At 41.5% G+C, this 21,868-nt stretch overlaps 1 protein-coding gene and 1 long non-coding RNA gene across 4 annotated transcripts in view; both read right to left on the bottom strand.

Annotated features, from left to right (window-relative positions):
* LOC113990140 (glypican-5-like) overlaps window positions 1-21,868 on the bottom strand; it is a 359,722-nt gene that overhangs the window by 105,754 nt on the left and 232,100 nt on the right. The window contains exons 8-9 of one of the 3 annotated variants that reach the window (XR_005563090.1): window positions 20,362-20,558; window positions 18,147-18,328 (exon numbers count right to left, since the gene is read on the bottom strand). The exons of the other annotated variants lie outside the window; for them this stretch is intronic. The gene's annotated coding sequence lies outside the window, so the exon portion shown is untranslated. Of the gene's footprint in view, window positions 1-18,146; window positions 18,329-20,361; window positions 20,559-21,868 lie in introns of those variants that run through there. 3 annotated transcript variants of the gene reach the window in all.
* Window positions 13,549-15,880, bottom strand: LOC120323033. The gene is made up of 3 exons (XR_005563091.1): window positions 15,757-15,880; window positions 14,590-14,775; window positions 13,549-13,735 (listed from the first exon to the last, which is right to left on the bottom strand). It is a non-coding gene; the product is annotated as an uncharacterized LOC120323033 (long non-coding RNA).

The raw sequence follows: 21,868 nt of genomic DNA on the forward strand, positions 1-21,868 counted from the left end.
AGCACCTACCCTTCTGGCATTGTGGTTTCCTCTCCCTCCCTAGGGCTTAGACATGGCTGTGCTGAGCCCTGAGTGCTGGCTGCTCTGGCAGCAGCCACACACACCAATGCTGGCTGTAAGTGAACTGGAAAGGAACAGGAGTCCCTAAAGAACCCCCATCATGACTGCTATATCTAGGGGAGTTGTTTGGTCTGGGTCTTTTAAGTATTTCTACTATATTTAGCTGCTGAAACATAACATGAAGTATAGCAAGAACCCCACTGTGTATTTGGTCATCTGATCCTAATTAGGCATGAAAAAGAAGGAATCTATCTTTAGTTTAACTTCAAAGCCAAGGCCATGCTTCTTACTGTCAGGCAGGTAGGACTTGCAGTGATAGGCTGTGATTACAACTGCGGGGGCACACACCCGGTGGGAAATCTAAGGCAGCTGGAAAGGCTCAGCAGCACTAATGCTCCCTCTCTCTCTTTGGCTGGTGTGTAAGCTGTGGGGCAGGCTAGAGCTATTCATCCCCATTACTGTGACGTCCTGAATGACTGCGAAATTAAAGTCTGTTCACCGATTTCAGTCAAGGGCATCTCAAAAAAATCCCCCTCTTCAGCCTCAAGTCCTCCCCGTGCTGTCACAGGGCTGAACATGGTCACCAGCACACACAGGTACGCAGAGACAGCAGTGCTACAAGGCTGTTTATGTAGGAAAGCGGGCAAAAAGCCACTGTGAAAATCACATTTAGATCTACCTCCATCAGCTCTGCTGAGCTCTATGTCACCTTCCCCACAGCTTTACCTGGGCTCCTGTATGACTGCAAGTTCTGAAGGGACTGCCTACTCTTTTGGATTTACTACCTGCACAGAGGGCTGTTCTTAGTTGGCCCCTTAATAAACATGATTCATCATAATAATTAAAAGGATATCTCCCTGCTTTTGGTTCTTTTATTGCTGTACAGATGGTAGGTGTTTTTTTACTGTTTTCTTTTCTATGCTGGGTTTTTCTTTTGAGTCTGATCTCACCTTGTCCCCAGTGCAGTGTGTGTATACATCAGACAATAAGTGCAATTTTAATACAGGGAATGGTGCTTAATTGTGCCCATTTTTATACATCGTGTTTCCTCTCACCCCCCTGACTCATTATTCTCCAGGTAAGTTATATCATGACAACACATATTGCAAATCTTACTGTGACTATTTAAATAGATGGTATCCTAATTCTTGTTCTCTTCAGCTGGTTTTTGTTAAAAGAGATGGCAATGTGGAACCATAATAAAGGACCTTCTTGTCAAATTTTGTCTTCAAGGAGGCTTGGATTAATATGAAGCACAACAGCTGAGGTATCTGTGTTTTGAAGGGCTTGAGAGACTTTTTAATTGTCACAATCTGTGTGCCTCTCAGATCTCTTTGTGAAGATGTTCAGCATGGTGGGTGTTTTGCTGATGAGCCATTCTTTATCTTGTAACGAAGAAATGTTTTGTCTTCCGCCAGGCATTAGAGCCACTGATATTTAAATTTTTAAGAATGAGAAATGAAAGAATACTAACAAAAGAATGAAAAAAGCTATGACAACAGTTGTTAAAACATCACAAGGTGGTGGTTTACTATTTTATTATTATGTTTTGTTTATCTCTCTTCTGTGCCTGCACCAGGAGCCCGGGAGTTTTCTTTCAACAGATTTTCTAGTCTAATAGTTTCTAGAAAAAGGCAGTTTATTACCTCCAGAAAACCTGTGTTCCTATGGGCTATGTCCATATGTTTTATATATTCTTTCTCTGGATCTACAGTGGATGTTTTACATTAGTGGCCTCTTTCAAAAGTTCCCATCTTTAAGATGCCTCTACATGATCTTGATACAGTAGAATATGCAGCAATAATTGATTACTCCCTCTGATTCTTGTTAGTATTCTATCTAAAATGAGAATTTATCTCACAACACAGGTGGAACTACCTTTGGAGCAGAAAACTTTCATAGATGTTTATTTTTTATTAATAATAAATCATACCTGTGTTATCTCTGCAGTAATCTAACACTTAAAATAAATGGCCCGTGCAGAGCAGACCAGGTCACTGTTCACTTGGCCTTACTGTTTGTAAGGAAGGGGTAACTGACTGAAGCAACCATATTTTGTTATAATTTTCAGGAAATCTCCCTTCTCCCTATTATACTTCTCCCACACCCTTCTCATGAGTAATATACATCATTGATATACACCCTAGGGCTTCTCCTCAGACATGCGCCCCATCTCTGCTGAGCTTTCCCAGGCTCCTGTCTCTATTCCCCCCTCACACCACTCGGGGGTTATTTCTTCCCCTTTACCTGATCTCACACAGACACTTTATTCTACCTCCTCTCCCTGACTGCAAAGCCTTCAACACTCCAGTCTGCTTCTCACATCTACTGCAAGTCCTTTTATTCAGCTATGAAAGAGTGGAAGTACTTGGGGTGCTGATCTGGAGTTGCTGCCTTTGTTAATTTTTTTTGTAGTACAACTCCCTTGTATATTGTCTTCTAAACTGTGGCGTTCCTGATACTGGGAGCATGAATTAATCTCGTTTAACTCTTTGGAAGTTAGTGCAGCTTGCAAGATCAGAACCAAAACGCTCTCAGGCTACACATTTTCTCAGATCATATTAGACAAGAAATTTTTAGTTTCTCATTTAAGTGCCAGAACTGCCAATGTAAGGTGAGGAATAATGATCTACCTCCAGAATGGTGTTTAATATTTAATAGTCCATGATCACTATTTAATTTGGACCAATCCCATACTGTATGTTGTAGAGGTCCCTCTCTACTGTTCCACATCTGTTAAATATTTTAGATATTTCAGCTTTATATTTATGTTGTTTAGGTGGAGTATAATAAAGTCTGTTAAAATCAAGAGTGTATGAGGTTATATTGGGTATTCTGAGAAAGACAGATTTAGCAAGCTTAATGGAAACCATTCACTCCTCTATTGAGACGTCAGATTTGTTTCTCACAGTTTAGCACATTATGTTTAACTCTGTTCTTTCCATCAAAGGCAACTGATGTTTTCTAGCAACACATTCCGGCATGGTTTCCTTCTTAGCTCCTATTTCTCCAGAATAAATTAATACCACAGACAGAGGCCTGCATGTGAAAAAGATTATTCTGTATGCAAAATGACGTATCTATAAAAACGTAAAGGAGCACAACTTACTGTCTACATATACTGGAATCCTCGTAACTTCCTTCTGGGATTCTTGTTAACATTTGGGAAACACATTTCCATTCTGGCTCACAACTAATATGGTTTTTCTAACCCTTTAATCAACCAGGAATGTCAGGCTGGTTAACACCACAGCAATATGTCAGTTAATGTTCCACCTCATTTTCAGCAAACAGTTCCACAAAGCTTGAATATCATTAGGTGGACAAAGCACTACAGATGTGTCTCTGCCGTCCACAGTTCTCCACTGTCAGTAGTTTTGACAAAACTGAAGCTTTCACCCTCAAGAGAGACTCCTACCCTCAAGCAGGAAACCAAAGGCCAAGATCCTTAATGATATGCCGGGTAGGTTTAGATGGGTGAAGACAGCAGTATTCTCAGATGATGTTCTCATGGTTACAATTGTGGACACTACAGTCTTGGAAGCAACTGAGAAATGAAGACCCAACCAATAAAATGTGGTAACAAATCCCACTGTCATTCCTCACTAGCAAGCTTTAAAGCCATCTCACTAGGCAGCGACACCGCTGCCCTCTAGGTAAGGCCTAATGATTAAACTGGATGACATGAACTTGGAATCTGAGCTGTGCTATAGCGAATATCATGCACAGACAGCTGGGGGGGAGAAGCAAGAACCCACTAAAAAGAGACAGACATCTACTATTTCCTATCATTTACGTTCTTAATCTTTAAACCAAACTTCTGCTTTATTTATTTGGGCAATTAAGCAGATTATTTCACTGGCTGTGCACAGCTCTTGGAGGATTTAGTCAAGCTCTTAAGCAATTCTGAAACGCACTGTGCATACTTGTCTAAAAACATGCTGCAGTCGTATAGAACGGACAGGTAAGAGAGTTAATCAGGAAACAAAAAAGCCAACGTTAAGGAGGAAATGCTCTCAGGGGAAAATAACACAAGGCAAAAGACACGTTATGGTTCACTGAATTACCCTACACAAGCATTTGCTTTCTTATTGCAGCATTAATCTTTGCTCCTGTGGAACAGGAGTTGGCAGCATTAATCCTTTGAGTGCTGCAGGACATCAGTGGCTTCCGCCCCCCAGGCATGCGACAGCAGCAGAATTCCTGCACTTTGTGCAGGTCCAGCATGTCTCTGGCATAGAGAAAAGGATTTGTTTCCTTTTCTCTTACAGGTACCATGTCATGCAATTCAGAGAAATTCACTGGACCTCTTGCCCATGTCCCAAAATTTCCTCTCTTCTCTCCTTCCTTCCCACCAGCCCAGGACCATGCCAGCTAACCTTGGTGATGGCCCAGTCCACCTCTAGCACCGCAGTCCAGGCCCTTGTATGCTGTAACCATTCACATCAAGGTTTACAAGGCACTCTTTGCCCCCTGAGCTACTGCAGAAGGAAGGGGTGAATCAAGGAAACATGGAATTACACAGGCACACCTGCAAAATACCTCCTTGACAAGCCCCCACACTATCTGGCAGTGCAAGGCACCTTGGCAGGACTAGGTTTTGGTTCCAAGCAGAGAACAAAAAAAATATTTTGAATCTTGGAGGTGTCGAGCACAAAAATGAAAATAAACAACATCTGCTCTTCATAAAATAATAAACATCCCAAATTTTCGAGCTGGAGGCTTATTGAACACAAAGCACAGCCCCACACAACATGACCTTTCAAAAGAGAATTGTCACCTCTTGATTTATACTTGCAATATGTATTCCTTGCATGAATTTCAAAGTGTATGATAATGTACTACAAGTCCTCAGAGCCAGAGTGAACTGCTGGATACCTGGCTCAGAATCAAAATGATCAGCATGCCATAAAAATGGCCATACAGCTTGAGATAGAAGTTCATCCAGCCCAGTATCCCGCACCTCGCAGTGCCACAAACCTGACACTGCTCTTTGTTCCTTCAGGCAAAGTGAACTCCCAGTGACAAAGGGCAAAGCACTTCACTCAATCCTTGTGTCCAGCAGCAGGAGCTAAATTGTAGCACAGTGGTGAGTGCTGTGGGACATGAGATAGACCAGGAGGTGTAACAGAGCTTCAGGGGGCTCTGTCTGGGGGCTAGGGAGCTCAGCAGGTCTCCAGAGAGATGGATGACAGCAGGATTTCAGGAGCCTGTGGCTGGAGTGTCTCTTCCCTCTCATTAACCTACTGCTCTCCCAGCAATCAGGTCTGCCCTTTCCACTGTGGGACTCTTAAGACCAGGATGGACATGACACACTGGGCAGAGCTGAAGATCACGAGGGCACTGCAGGTTGGAGTCTGACATCTCTGATGAGTTTTCTGAATAATACGGCTCTCCAAATCCTACAGGTGAATATGTGCACCTGTGTCTGTCTCATTGTACTGCTGCATCCCTACACCTCCATGGGGACACTACTCCGAGTGGGCAGGTGTGGCCTAGCGCAAAGCTCCAGGTGGGCTGGGATGCAAGGCCAGCTGGATGTACCCACACCAGGGACAGTCTGCAGGAGCAGCACCCACTGCCACCAGCACGTGGATATCCACGTCCTGAACACACCATGTTCCTCCTACAGGATTCTTTACAGCCCTTAAGCCTCATGGCTTCATATTTGGTCCTGCTGACCTTGCCAAGAGCCCCCACTAAGGAGGTGTCAGCACACACTGGGACCAAGAGAGTGCCTTGGATGTGCCCAAGTCCTGCTCACAGAGAACACAGTTGGGAGCTGGGAGGAAATGCAAAGAAAACTGTCCATTTGTAATCCTTGATAGTTCCCATTAAATAAAACCACGGGCACAGAGGAAATGCCTGACTGATAGTGTAAGCACTCATGTAAATGTGTGCAGGCTGGCAGGCTGATTTTCATCACTCAGGCTGGCTATAGTCTTTGAAGATATGTCACTTCCCTGGATGCATGCAGCTGTGTGCTTGAAGATCACGCTAGTTAGACAAAATGATTTGTTCATGATCTTAATGTTTAGCTCTTTCATGGGAAAAAATTCCACCACTTCAAGCTTTTGTGAATCTGAAAGGCTTATTCAGTTTTTAGGGATCTGCCTTAGCTTTTTTATTACACTTATTTATTTGAAGCCTGAACAGGCAAATGTGATGAATGAAAGAGAGAGAGAGTGGAAGAAAAAGCACATAATTATCACACTGTGTATAGTTATGCCAATTACCATGCAACACTCCTCAACCAATTGAGAAGATTTAATATTTTCAATATGTTTTTACCTTCTTGTTGCTTTCCTCTTTCCTTATTATTAATTAATCTATTCAATCACAAGAAATTTTATTTTTAGGCACTGATCTTGATATTTTTGGCTACACAGAGCAGTAGTTACGCTGTAGTTGCGTAGCCTCAAGAAACCAATGCCCTGATCCAAGAAAACCAAAGCACTGGATTCCAGAGCTGGAGGGATATTCACTTCATGCAAGGCTGTTATGCAAAGATGTTGAATTACTCACCCCTGCCTCTTTTGTGCATATTTTTACAATTTTAACCCCCTGCATATACACATGGCTGATTTCCTTCCTTGCATCTCAACTAATAAACAGGAATTTTAGTAGTGAGGTGGTGTTATTTCAGCAGTGTCACCAGTGCCAACCCCACCCTGGGAAAGGTGATGGTGATGTCTCTCAGCGAGGCAAGTTAAGCACAAAACATTCCATCAATTTAGTTGATTCTCCATTTGATTCACTCTGACATAAAAATGTGGGGCTTCATTCTTTCTGAAGTGATAGATTAAGATGAAAGCAAGACGTAGTGCAACTCCTCCTTTTCTGATATGAATTCAGCTACACTGTTTCACTGAGAGGATCTATCTCTACACATCTACAAACCTGATGGTGCCCCATATGATAAAAAAGTATTTTTAGAGTAATCCTTGCAAAAAAAAAATCTGAAGGAATCATTTAATAAGGAATGATAATTCTTTCAGAGTTCTTAAAGCCAACCTATTCCAGAGCAAAGATATCCATTCAATGTTTTGCTGAATTTCATGTTTTGTTCAGGATAATCTCTATATACAGCAACAACCATTTCTTTTAATTCTGTATTTTCCAGAGGACTGCTCTATCAGGGAGTGTGAAATTTGGGCCTGAAAGCATTGACTATTTTTTGAAGCTAACTCTAAGCCTCTGAGCTACTAAATTATTTCTTAAGCAGAACCAGCACACTCTTCATTTAAGACTGTTCAGCATCCTCTTGATTATGGTTTGTCGTTACTTATACTGCTGGGAAAGTTCAGCCACTCACTAAGTTTTACACTGATTGTATCTTGCCAGTAAAATTTTAACTATGACACAGTTAAAGAGACACCTTTCATAGCCACTAACTGAATATTAATATGATTTTTTATTTCCACAAGACTCCATTATAATGTAACTAAACATTAAAAATGAGTACTAGATTTGGTGATGCTTATTCCCCCATTGCCTATCATTATGTGACTTCTGACTCCTGTTTCTCTTTATCCCATTTGAGGTCCTATCCATCTGATTTATGGAGCAAGCTGTGGCAGGAAGTGGAAAGGAATTCTAAATCAGCACTCATCCGTCAGACTTCAATACTAAGTGCAAAATACGGTATTAAAGCAAGACTGAAAGCTTTCTTCCTTCTCCTTGTAGAAAATACCTCCTTGCTAAGGCCTCCATGGAACAGCAGAGGTAATGGGATAAGTGGTTATGAATTTTCCAATACTCAGCTGCTCTGCACCTGTGTGCTGTCAGCCAGGGACAAGTGGAAGGCAGGTTCAAACATACAGAGTACAGTCAAGTTTATGACTTAATTGTGCTGAGAATGAGCACTTTTAGGTTGGATCAATGGGTGCTGAGAGGAGCATTTCTACATCTCAGAGCTTACTACACCAATTTGCAATTATCCTGCAAACTGTCCACTTACTTCACTGTCCTGTAAGATGATGCCTTTTCCAAGAGACATTAAGGGGTTTCATTTCTGCTGCACGGCTTTCTTTTCCATCTTAAACTTCATGCTATCTGACGTACGGTCCTTATGCTACGTGCACTGTTGAATTACTGCTTCAAAAAAAGATACAAGCCTATTTTAATTAGATTTATGGGAAATCTTCCCCGGGCAAATTCTTCCCAATTGCAATTACTGAACACACCTGAGAAAAAGGGATGGTAGCAGAAGGAATTCTCTTTCTTTCGACATGAAATATAGTTCATTGGGTTATCTTCATTATCAAAACAGGTAATAATATTTTCAAAAGAAGCAAAGTGGCTCATCTTCATGAATCATTAACTGTTTATCCATAAATATGCACAAAGCTGCAAGAAGTAAAGGAAATGAGGTTTCCTGCCCTAGAGAGTGTACAAAATTATGCTACAGACAAACTTGTTGCAGCAGCAAAGCACTTGGGAACACATACAACCTGAACCATGCATGCAGAATGAGCAAGGATTCAAAATCACCGGAGCAAAATTTTTCTAAGATCTTTGAAGACAAGCAGATGCCTCTGAACTTGGGGTCCTAAGCCCTGGGTATGTATAAGCTACCTCTCTTTGGGATAAATCCAAGGCACCTACAGCACCCTACAGCAGGGCTAGGAGCAGCAATCCTTCGTGAACCTGCCTCTTCCCACCCAGCTGACACTCCTTCCCTCTTCTGCCCAGCACACATTTTGGGAGGCACAACCCCTCGCCCCGCCTATGCAGGTGGCCGCTCTCACAGATACGAGAGCAGAGCATGTGGGAGTCACGGGAGAAGATGGGATCAGGTAGCAGGAGAAAGCACGTGAAGCAAAGGTCTTCTGCTCTCTTCATCCCTTGGAGTCAGAATTGAGTAACCCCCACGTCACCATAAAAAGTTCCTCCAAAACAAGCCAGACATTGAAAAGAAACCCACCCAAAGGGTCAGATGGGTGAAATCAGGCTACAGACGGACATTAGTGCTTGGTGACTTCAGGAGGCCTGTGCAGTGGCTTTGGAAAGCTTACAAGAAGCAGCTGTTGTTTTTATCACTGTCTGCAGAAATGAATTTTTTTTGCATTTTTTCATGCAAAAAGCTGCTCTGCTAAAATGGAACAGCTGATGAGGAGTAACCCCCTCAAATTGTGTTAACACCTGGTCCATTTAGCTCCTGCTTTGAATGAGATTTTACAGTTGAATTCTGAGGGAGGCTGGAATGGAAATGCTGACACCCTCTTCCTACGGAGATACTGCTGTAAAAGGTACAGCAGTTTCACATTTGCGATGTGAGCTAAATGGGAAGTCATTTGTTGTCACTAATATAAACCACATTTATCAGCACAAAAGTTATCTTACATTTTTGGACAGGCAATAAGAGTGTTTAAATTTAACAAAATATTGGTGTGTGACCTTAATGCATACTAAGCAGTCAGGACTAGAAACACAGATCCATGGCCACAACTGCATTTTTTTTAGGTAAAATTCCGTGATATCTACATTAGAACACCATAAATTTAACTTTTTTCCTAAAAATAATACATGTTAATTGTGGCAGATAAAGATGTCACCTGGACACTGACCTGAACAGAATACTTCAATGAAGCTGCAACAAACAGAACAACAAAAATCTCTAGCAAACAATAAAACCCCAAATGAAGAATGAGATGATCTTTAAGGTCCCTTTCAACCCAAACCATTCTGCTATAAGAGTATCTGTATTATAAATCATTAAGATATTAAACAAATCTGACAGAACAGGGATCCTTGAATTCAGCATCTAAGACAGGGTGAGCTATGTAATATCATATAGGACCTAATGAAGGATGAACTCTCTCTAAAAATAAATATTCATAAGTATCCATATATGAGCTGCATGTGAGCTTCTTATGTGGAACTTTGGAGTATCTCATGCTCATTAGCAATATTAAATCCCTGGAAAAACCAATTGAAATAAAAAATACTCGTTTCTTTTCAAACAGCGTTTTAAAATGTTTCCAGGGACATGCAATTACCCTAGCTGGGAACGGAATGAAAACTAAATAGAAACACATGTAATCATTCTCCTAATAATGTTCTAATTTACTAGATGGATAAGCTCAACATCCATACCATGTAGGGGAGATCAGTCTAGCTCCTTGCTGCTATGGAAGTTCTGTCACAATCTTCTCAATCTAGCACAACTAGCAGTGCTTGACAAGGCATTAATGAAATCCTGGCTTCTCCCTTGTGCTCCCTGGTTTCCTCCACACACCACACTCTGTGGCCACTGCAGTGATCTCCAGTCGGACAGCAGGTGTATCCCCAAAGGATGTATCATCTGAGATCTTGAAATCTGGTGTGAGCACTGTTCTGTCCCACACAGAAGCTAAAAGTTTCTTGGAGATTCTCCAGCTTAGGAGAGATGGTTATAAGGGTCTCTTTCTGTGCTCACTATTTTCACATTTGTGACTTTTTTCCACACTACTGACTGCTGTATTTCTCCTAACTGCGATGTTTGTCCTACCCCAACTCCTTTTTTCCTTTACAAGTCCTTCCTTTTTACATATAAAATATATATGTAACTTCTGCCTTTAAAATGTTCTTCGGACATTTAACTGAAGATACACAAAACAGACACAGCAATATATGTACCAAATGTTACAGTGGTCAAATGGTCCCCTGGAGCAAGTATTAGCTTGGTTTTGCCTCAGTCAGTATTTAACTCTTAGCTCAATAAATCTTGATGCACTCCTTAATCCAAGTCAATATCCATTTAAAATTTCATGATCAAGCTAACCAGGGAGCACCAAACAGATCTGCCTCCCTGCGCTCTGGGAAATGAACAGGACCTGCAATACAACCTGGATCTGAGGATGCTCCCCTAGCCTGTTCTTGGGAAGATTCACCCCTGCTACCTCATTGCTTTTAACTGGCAGCCACCCCTCCTCTCTGCAGGTCACTCTGGTCTCTCCCCAGTAGGAAGCAGATGACATATCTTCATCTTCTTCATACGCTTGGCTCTTCCTGCATATGTGTTCTCTCTGTTCTGAGTGCTCCAAACATTCAGCCTTTGGTTTAGCAGAACGAAGTGCAGTCTCTGGAAGTTTAGACCTACGATCCTGATGGCAGAGCTGCTCCTGCTGCTGGAAGCCATGGTGTCATTTGAAGATGGATTACTTCTCTTAAGTTCATCTTCACCTAATACTAGTTGTGGCTTCCAGCTCCACAGGGTTCAGGGGTCATGACTTTTCTTGGGTTGTTTAAGGAGTAAAAGAAAGTAAAGGCCTTTTCTTTGTCACTCTGCTTTACCTAGTTGTCCTGCAGAGATGGGGGAATCACTTTTTTGGTATTCTCTACTGCCAGTAAACTGGCAAAGGAAGGCACTGGAGCAGCAGGAGGAAGTGTCTGGGCTGCCTGTCCCCCATACCCTCCCTTATTCCTGAGAATAACTGGGTATATTCAGGGAGAGAATAAATTTGCTCTAAAAGGAGAGGAAATAACTGCCTCAAAGTAAATGGAATGGTGCTTCACTGTTAGTGTGTCCTGTAGTTTAGGTGTTCAAAACATGACTGGTATTACAGCCTGTCTCAGGTGATGGCACAGCTCCATCACTGCAGTGGCTTCACCTCTCACTGATTCCTGTGCAGTTTTTCCTGATAATGCACCCATTAGATAAGGGACCTGAGAGCCAGAAAGCAGGTAACTTGTCCCAGCACAGCAGTGGTGGTAAGACTGAACCTAATTTTCTGAAATGCAAAATTCTGTCATTCTCATTACAGTGCTTCCAACCAAAACTGGCCGGCTAATCTGATTTTCAGAATGTTTATAGGGAACTCCACTCATTAGCCAGCTGAGCTAAAGAAGAATGCTGACATCCAGGACCACACCACCACTGTTCACATTCTCTCTAAATTTTCAATTTAGGAATTACATCCCAAAGGTTTGTGCATCATAAAACAAAAACAACAGAAACCAAAACCAAACCAACCAACCAAAACAAAACAAAACAACCACCCCCCCCCCAAATTATTAGGAAAAGAAAAAGGACAAAATCAACCCAGCAATATACACTACTTGCAGGACTAAAAGCAGCACCAACACATGTGTCAAGTGAGCCAGCCAGCCTGCTCTGAGCAATCTGCACAAGGTGGGAGCAACCTACACAAGCCGTTCAGGACATGCTGCACTGGACCCAGCTGGTATCACCAGCGTGAGTCAGGGAGGCTTCAGAGCCCCGTGAGCACTGCTGACAGCTCAGGGAGTCAGAGCACAGTGACACATTTCTCACACTCCCTCCTGGCAGAGACTGCCCAGGGCTGGGCAGTGATGCAGTGGGACACAGGGCGATGCCAGCGGGTCCGTTGGCTTGGTGTGTTTCCCAGAGAAAGCCCGGCAGCCCCAGCTGCTGCTGGGACTGAGAGCAGGCTGCAGCCTCCTGCTTCTCATTACTGTGCTTGCCGTGCATTACCGCTCCTTAGGAAACTTCTAATTTCAGATCATAACTTTGTAGATCAGGCTCCTTCCTAGTTATGTATTGATCCTTCTGAACCCAGAAGCCCCAAGGGATGTTTTGAATTGCAGCACTTTGTATTAGTGGCAAAGGCCTGTGCTCCTCTTAACTGGGTGTGATTGTGCCTGCACAAGTTGTGGGGTAGGTGGTAATAAGCAGCTTTACGATTTATTTTGGGGTGACAGTCTGAACTTGTAAGCTTCTAGGAAAAGCAGAATTGTTTAAAATTTTATTTCTTTTTTTATGTTACTGCTTCAAGTTTTGGCATTCAGAAACCTTACATGCAGGGTAACAAAATAAAAGAACTCAATCAAATCAGTGGCTCCCAAAGTTGTGTCTATAGCACTGGCTCTCCTCCTGATCTCCAGATGAAATAAAACAGATGTGAGGGGAAATGAATGGAGCAGCCAAGGTAAACGGTGTGACTTGGTCAAAAGGAACTCCCTCTCCCCCGCCAGATTTCAAGACTCCCCCTGCACCAAAGCCAGCTGAAGGGATATAAATACTTTGCCGTTTACACCTGGTTGAAGCTTTCTGGGTTTCATTTCCCCTCTCCAGTTTTCCCTCTTCCTTTCATCTCCCCATTATTCCAGCCATCGTCTCCACAGCTATATATATACACACATAGGTAAATACACAGATATAAATGCACAATGAAATAAAGGATGAATGAAAAAGACCCCTGATTTGCAGATTAACGTATCCTGAAATGTAAAATGTTAACTAAATATGCTGCAAAAAATTACAGAAGTGCGTCATTAAGACAATTTTTGGAGACTCAGTCCAGTATTGGAACTCCAGCATTAGATATGAGTTAGCATTTTGTGCAGCGTGGCTTTAAGTTAATGCTGATTAATGTCATCAGCCCTGTCATTAAAACAACTGTTTTCTGTCTTTCCTATCGCTTGGACTTTTGAATTGATACTTTCTTTCAAACAACAGATAGAAATTGTGCAAAGTATGTAAACTGCTATATTGTTTTTATTAAATATTATCCATATCTCAGTTTATCATGTTCTGCTTATGAACTTTCCTGATGACACTGGGACAGCAGAGTAGATGCTCAACATCACCTGAGATAGGCCTGCAAGGGTGAGGAAAACCATCCTGCCAACTCGGTGGTAAGAAGCAACATCCCAGTCCGAAGGGGAATACAACAAACTGATGCGCACGCTGGAGGCTTATCTGACAACAGAGCTAATTTATAAAAGAAAAATTAAAAAAATTCTTTAATGGGAAATCTGAGACAGAGGCAGAGCCAAGATATACAGGAAGAGCAAAATTCTGGGCAAACTTTTCTCCTGGCCAGCTGTCAGGGCTCACCCAGCTGCTGGCTGTGAGAGAAAGTGGATGACGGTGCTGTAAAATGAAAAAGCCCCAAGCTGCATGGTGATCTGATCTAATGCCAAAGACCATGGTAAGGGCAGTGAAAAAAAGGAGTAAGCACTTATTATTGCATCTAAATTTACTAATTTGTTATGCAAGCAGAAGTAAAGTAGAGATACAGGTTGTTAGGGACAGTGGTTCAACTCTTGTGTTTGTTTGCCCCAGTTCCTGCTTACCCCTGGAAGGAAACTTTAAATCCAGGGGAGTGCACTTGCAGAGCCTGGGAAGGACACCTTGCTGCAGAGGGGCTGAGGGACAGCCTGCACCAGGAGAGGGAAAAACCCCAAAGATTTCCAGCAGAGATGGCCCTACTGTCTGCAAAGACCTAAGGAAAACAGGAGTCCAATGTGTTTGGACTGAAACACAGCGGTTTAGCAGTGCTGGGTGAGATTCCCCATGACACAGAGGCAGACCACCATGAGGTGCCAGGCTCTCCTCCCTACTGGGGACCCCCCACCCCATGCATGTGCCCAAGAGGGGTGGGGGGTTGTATGTTATGTTGCACATAACATACAGTGTTGCCTACGATTGGTCTGGCCTTGCAGAGAAAAGAATAAATTATTAACAAATAACTACAGTGAAAAAATTGCATAGATGGCTTTCTTGTAGCTTGTTGCACTATAAAGAAAAGGAAGTTTCCAAAATAGCTAATAATTCAGCAGTACCTTGAGGGGTCTGGAGTTCATTGGGAGGTTCCAGGCTCCCCAGCTGTTCTCCTTGTTTCCTCTGAATGGTGGTACCACATGGAAAAAGAGCCCTGGGGAGCAGGCCATGCCCTGACACACAACCTCTGTCTGCTCTTCATATGTGACGTGTACTTTGGGTTCACTGAAAAGCCTGCCACCATGTTCCTGCTCAGTTAGAACCAGGAAAAAGCCACATGAACCATTTGTTGAGGTAAGTGTTGTGAATACCCCCACAAAATAAACTTAAAGACAACATGAATTGGCAGGACTTCATTTTCCCTCATGAATATGCATAGCTAATATAGAAAATGCTAATCTTGCCCTCCTCCACTTCCTTTCTTCCTTCTCTGTCTGCCCCTTTTGGAATTAAGCACTTATCTCCTATGTAGTGAATAGGGCTCCATTATGTGAAGGGCTGCAGAATTTTAATGAATTGCAAAATATAGTTAATTACGAAAAAAACACATCTTCTGCACTTTTTCATGTAAATTAGACAAATTAATTGGTGTTCAGTATTTTTTTAAACGCATGCAGCTCTGGGAGGGAAGAAAAAAAAGCTACTTGACAATTCAGCACTGGAATTGTGACAGAGAAAGGAAAAACTGAGGGGGCATTTCTGATACACCACACTAATCCAGCCTCCAAAGTGATGACTTCCTAATTCCAATCTGAATCATGAGAAAGTTATGGAAGTCTGTTCTCACAAACCAAATTATTAATTTTTTAAGTTTTCACCTCTTTGAGCTCCTGAATCTCAAGAACACCTATCAATAGCTGGGTCAGACCACAGCACTGGGCAGGTACTGTCGAAGCTTTCTCCAGGCACTGCCAGTGCCCCTCTGCATTCCCCTTCCCTAACACTAGCTGCAGGGGCAGCCTGGATAGCAGCTCCACCATGGGAACAGATGTCCAGCTGGGGCTGCAATGAACCCACTGGGTTACACTTTACCAACACTTCAGTCCAGCATTTGCAAAATTATAACAAAATTATAACAATCTATATTCTGTTTGAAACCCTGTCCACTGCGAACTGCATAGGCTCTAACAGTGCACAGTACAAAATATTAAATATATTCCATGAGACTTTGACTGGTGACCTAAATGAAGCACCTACATCCTGCTTCAGCTGCCCAAATCCATACTCACGTATGGAAGCAGACACTATTTGTTGCAGGTGGGTCACAGGAGTTCTGTTTAAGCAGGGTTCAAAACAGAGCACTCTCAGCTGCAATAACAGGAATGGGTTTATTCTCAAAATGTAAAATTGACTCTGGATAGTTTCAGAGAGGTTTACTGTCACAAAACAACACAGTATCTCAATAACAGTACCTATTAAAACTACTATATAAAGCATGCTATGGCATATTAGGACTGTTCTTTATAAATAATATTCCACTCTTACATCACAACAGACTTCTATAGGAGAAGCATCCAGGCTGATTTATTTAAGTGTAACACGGTAGCATTACCACACTATATTATTTTTTTAATCTAGCGGTTTTGAAGAAGTGCCCCATTCTGAACAACTGAAACCAGAATCTGCTCACATGAAGCACAATTTCAGGTCCTAAGAACCAATCAAACCAATTGCTCCCATCAGAATCAAAGCAGTGCACAGAAATGGGTGGGAATGTTGTTTGCTCCGATACACCTTGTAGTCCAGTATGTTGCTCCCCTATCTCATACAGGCACTCTACATGCCTTTTTTGGCACATGGAAAAAGATATTTCCCCCTTTGTCTTAATATATCACAACTGGTATGGCTTCTACATTTTTAAGACGGTTTAATACTTAATGATTCTAAATGCCTCAGTGAGGATTAGAGTCTTTGTTTGGGTGCTCTACAAGCACGTAAGACAGGAGATGCTCAGGAAGATGAAGATGCTGGTGCAGCCAAGGAACAGAGCAGCTCCTTCCTCACAGGGAGATACCAAAGAAGGAACCTAACTCAAAGGGTTCTGAATCTCTCCTAGATTTTCTCTTCCTCTTCTCTAACCACAGAAGGATCCCATGGACACTAAAAAGGACTAAAATCAGCCTTTAACAGTATTCCTGTATCTCCTCATCAAAGAGATTAGATGAAAACATCTAAAGTGACTCCAAGTTAAAAATTTATTACAAATATTACTAAAATGAACTTCATAACATTAATATGAGATAGACACAAGAAAATTTTCTTTACTGTTTTACAGATGAAATAATTGACATTATTTAGATGGATCTTAACACTTAAGTAATATTAAAAATCTAGATTAAAAAGTAACTTGACTCTGATGGAAGAATGATAAATGCCAAACACAATTTTATCAAAGTAAAGTTCAAAGCAATGCAAACTGCAGCCGATCCTTGCTGACATGAAGAAAGCATGCCTGAGAGTTAGCAGAGCTTGTTTCAGGCACTGATTTATTTGAAACATGAAACGTTTCTTAGAAAAAAAGCTGCTGATTACAGTTTTTTAAGAAGCAGCCAGTAAGTCACTCAGTGAGTTCAGCAGAAGATGAACTTTGTTGTGGGTCCTCTGCAGACAAGCTGAAAGGCTGAAAGTGCTGAAAACATTACAAAGCACTAGTAAAAAACTATAACCAGATTAAATGCTTGTAGAAAAACCTGCTTGCTCCTATTAAACATTTGTGCCTTGTTAGGAATTTTACAAGATTAGGAAGGGTTTAGCAACACAATTTTAAGCAATGGAGGGAAACTCTGCTAACTTCTGTGAGTATGCATGATTTTATTGGTCATGATTTTAACTTAAAACCCCCTCCGCGTGGTATTCTTTTCCATCACCAACCTCTTTTAACCCTATTATATCTGGCTTACATTTTGTTTTTAGATAATACACCTAGGATCAAATGTCCTTGAAAATCCAAACAGGTTTCTAGGGCTATTTGGATGAGGCAATGAATTAGCACTGAAGCACTTCAGCATCTGCTAAGCAGATGCTACATCCCACCTCTAGCCACTGACGAAAATTAAGACTATTTTAAGCCCTTTGCTGAAAAGAATGGCATGAAGCACCCTCCTCCTAACCAGGCCTAGAAAACAACAGAACCAGTGAGCAGAGTGCCTCTTTGTATAGCTATTTTAGATGGGATATGCAATTACTTTAGATAGAGGTATCTGACATAGTCATTAGAAACCGCCTAAGCAAGAACATATAGATCAGCTTTGCTTTGCATTTCCTTCCAGCGAGATTTGCCTTGGTTCTTGTTTTATTAGGGTACCTAATAAAACACAATCACAACTGAAGCCTGTGAAGGTGCAATACTTGTAAATACAGCTGCTAAGTTCATACTTCAACTGCTGTTACATTTAATTCAAATCTTAAGTAACTCAGGTTTTGCTGTAAACAAGGAGAGTGACAACACTAAACAGCATGAGATGATAAAATCTCCTTCAGTAGGTTCACCACAGCCATAACACCTTGGATCCAACACAAATTAATGGGCTCTGCTGGTGAAGGGCAAATCAGTCTAAGTACTGCCCACTTTGCTTTACACTGCGATTTAATCAGTCAGCTAAAATATCCTAAATGTTACCTTATCAATTGCAGTGTGTTTGTTTTAAAGTGGTATGAAATTCCAGGCTCTGCGTTTCCTCCACTGCAACCAAGAACAGCTTCAGCAGTGCCTCCTGTGTGAAGCAGGATCTGTCTGTCCAAGTACAGCTGCACAAAGCTGAGCTTCCCTACACAGGATCCATCAGGATGGAAGCGGCCTTGCTTTAAGGCAGTAAGAAAGGGAAAGCGCCAATTTGTTTGCTACACTATAACCTCTGGAAAAGCAAAGGACTTTCAGCTGGAATTAACCTCCGACCCTGGGAGAGCTGTCAATTGGCCCAAGGTCCCCATGCAAAGATGCATCACAGGCCTTACACAGAGTTGTGATGCACTACAGGTCAGCCATCAGGTCACTCAGATCCCTGACAGGGATCCAGGGAGCTCCTGCTCCTCCTCTGCAAACCAAACCAACCCCAGAGGGGCAGCTGATGTAGCACCAAGGAAGGCTGGACACCTCACTGAAGGCTGAGCTCACTCACCTGGGGTAGGTATTGTTCTATACACCAAGGTAAAGTGCTCAGAACATACAAAAACATTCTATAAATCCCTTACTGCCTCTCCTGAAGCTAGTTAAGAAAAAACTAGTTTATAAAAGTAAATCAATTTTAAAGAACAGATTCTGTATAGTAATGAATTTAGTTAACATCAAGCATCATTTATATTTGTCTAGATAATGAATTTGTCTACATAATTTCTTTCTGATGCTAACAAAATTTATTTGCTAACATATACTCCCATAGTCCAAAGCATTATGAGATGATTTTGCCTGATAGACAGACATTGTACAAAAGAAATAGCTTTGAATGGCATTTCAAATACATCATTTGTTTATTTCTACTTCCTATCTGCCTAGAACAAAAAAAGGGAGATCACAATGTTTTTACTTAAATTCTTCAGCTTAGGATGTTTCCTGCCACAACCATTAATTACCACCATCTTCCCTGTACATTATCCACGCTGACAGATGCCCTTCGGTTTCAGTTTGTTCAGGTATAGACAGGGCAGAAGAACCTCAGTGTGTCCTTTTAAATATATATTCTATTGCTAAATGTATGTTGTGTACACAGAATAGCCATTGTACAGCGCTCTATTTGTACCATTTTAAAAAACCCCTTTAAATGCTGATTAACTTATTAAGAGAAAACTGAGATGGGGAAATATCTTGAACTGGAGGTAAATTTGCCTAATGCTCAGAGGACATTATTCTCTCAATAATCTGTATTTCAAAGTAAATTTTCTTAAAAAGAAACATTTTAAAACAATGGGAATATGAAATACTAAAAGACACTAAACAATTCCCCTCCCCCAAATAGTCCAGGGGATATCACAGTGTACTGTGAATTAGAAAGTTGTAATTAGTCTAATCCCCAGTTTGCAAGGAAAGTAGCTTAGAATTTTACAAGGTCAGAAATTTTGGCAAAGAAAAGGTGATTTCTGTGAAACATATGTCCTCTCATCTTCCCAGTCCACTGTTCCTCATCCATCACAATGTCCACTATTGCTTTCTAACCCAGAAATAAAGGCACTTGCCTTTCCAATGAACCTATTATCCCTCTACTTCAATTGCATTTCCAACAACGGATCTAATGATACCCCTGTGAAAAATGATGATCCTTAATTCTCTATTTACTCCGGACTTTTTTGCTTATGTTTTTTTGTCCAACTTATCTTTCAAAAGCCTCCAGTTATGCTGAAGGGATATGTATTTGATGAGCTCTTGATAAATTTTTGGAAAAAATCCCATTTAGCCTGAGCAGAGACACTCAAACTCTCATGAAATCTGGTTTCACTTTCAGTATGTCTCAGGATGCAGTCTTACAAACCTCTGTTGCTTTGTTGCCATAATTTTCTGCCCATGAACACTAGAAGTCTTGTCCCAAGCATCCCAGAGGAAGAAAGGAAGTTATACTTCCATTGCATCCATGTTGTGTTCCTTGCTCCCAGGAGAGCTGAGGATGCCACTGGTTTATACTCACTCCACGTTCAGCCTAATGCAAACATGGTGGGAGATCCTGAGCTGTGGCATGAAGGAGTCCTGCAGTCAATCCCCAGCTGCTGCTCATGTCTGGCAGCGGGTGCTCTGACCAACCACACCAGCAGGACAATCTGGGCATCTCCAGCTCTCCCTCTGGGCAACAGTGGGTCTTCCATGACCACTCGCCCCAATAACACCCCAGGAAGGGACTGTTTGTTACCGAATAGGAAATGCTGCGAAGAAGAGACACGTCCTTGGGAACACCACGGGTTTGTCTCCAAGATGGAAATTAAAACACAGTTCTCATTTGTCTTCTATGTCCACTCTGAAAACTCTGCCACATAATCCTCCTTTGCTTCCACTTGACTTTCCCAATTCCTGCAAGGCTGCCTTCCTCAAGCGGAACGCTGAGATGTGCTTGTGATAAAATAAATGGACCTTTTTAAGAAAGAAGTCAAGATATTGAATCCCCAGATTTATTTGATCCCCCTGCTAGTGATTGGTCTCTTATGAGCTCTGCCTCAGCCAGCTGCTATGGAATATTTTGTAATAATAATAACGATAACAATAACAATAATAATATTAATAAGTTGTGGTGATGAGAAATCTGACTAATAATCTATTCAGCCTTTCTCAGGGACTGGGATCAACTATTTCTGTCTAGATTAGCAAAATTATAATTACAGAGTCTGCTTTGCTTACATTTAACAGTACTTACCACTTGACAGCACAAACTTCGAAGTGTGAAACTGCTTCAACTGAGGCTTTGTATTTCCTTTTCCTCTCTTTTCCTACCAGTTTATACACCTTCCATACAATAGATTTGAAAGTACTTTATATACCTCAATGTAGGACATGTGTCTGTCTTGAGAAATAAACAGTAGGGAGTTCTTGAGTCAGGCCACCCTCACCCTTCTCCCACAGAACACAGTGCTGGAGGAAAACACTATTTCTGTGACTTTTCTCCTCTCTGTGGGACATGGACAGAGACTTCAGGCCCTTTACACACACAGGCTCCTTCCACTTCCACATGGGAATGGGAGCTGGCAGTCAATAATCTGTGCAAAGCCTGGGCACTGTGTGATAAATAAAACAATAGCTGTCAAAAAAAAAGGAAGGAACCCCCACTTGTAACAGAACTATATATTTCTCTCAAGCATTTCCTTTTCCTAGAACAAACAATTAATATATTCTGTGAAGCAGGTTTAATTATAAAGCTTCAATACCAATGCATCCCTGAAACTTTGGCAGTTCATTCATCAAAATTTAGAGCTTTTCCCCCACTTGAATAGGTTTTTTGGTTCTTTATTTTCTTCTTTTTTTTTATCGGTAACCTTTTGCCTTCTTTTGTGAGGCAGTTTTCTATCCCTGTTTCATCTGCTCTTCTCTGACTCTTTACCTTTGCCATTAATCTGCAATAGGCAAACTTGTCAAATGTCAGCAACACCCAAAATGTAATTACAGCAGGCTTGAATTTTCTTTCTTCTGCTCAAATATGTGGCTCTGACTTTCAGCATGACTGAAAACAACTCTTTGCCAAAGAAATGTAATTCTAAACCCAAAGGAGTTCAAACTACCAGCATTTGGTTTGGAGCTTTAGCATCTACATGTCCTAAGTCTCTATTTTAGTACCCAGAGGGATGTTGGAAAAAAACTGTACAAGAAAATCAGAGCATGCTTTTCGTGAATTCTGAATTTTTCAATACATCATGTTAAGAAGGAACATG

Source organism: Pipra filicauda, unplaced genomic scaffold (assembly GCF_003945595.2).
Source record: "Pipra filicauda isolate LSUMZ 115617 unplaced genomic scaffold, ASM394559v2 scaffold186_size1760508_pilon, whole genome shotgun sequence".
NCBI classification, from domain to species: domain Eukaryota; kingdom Metazoa; phylum Chordata; class Aves; order Passeriformes; family Pipridae; genus Pipra; species Pipra filicauda.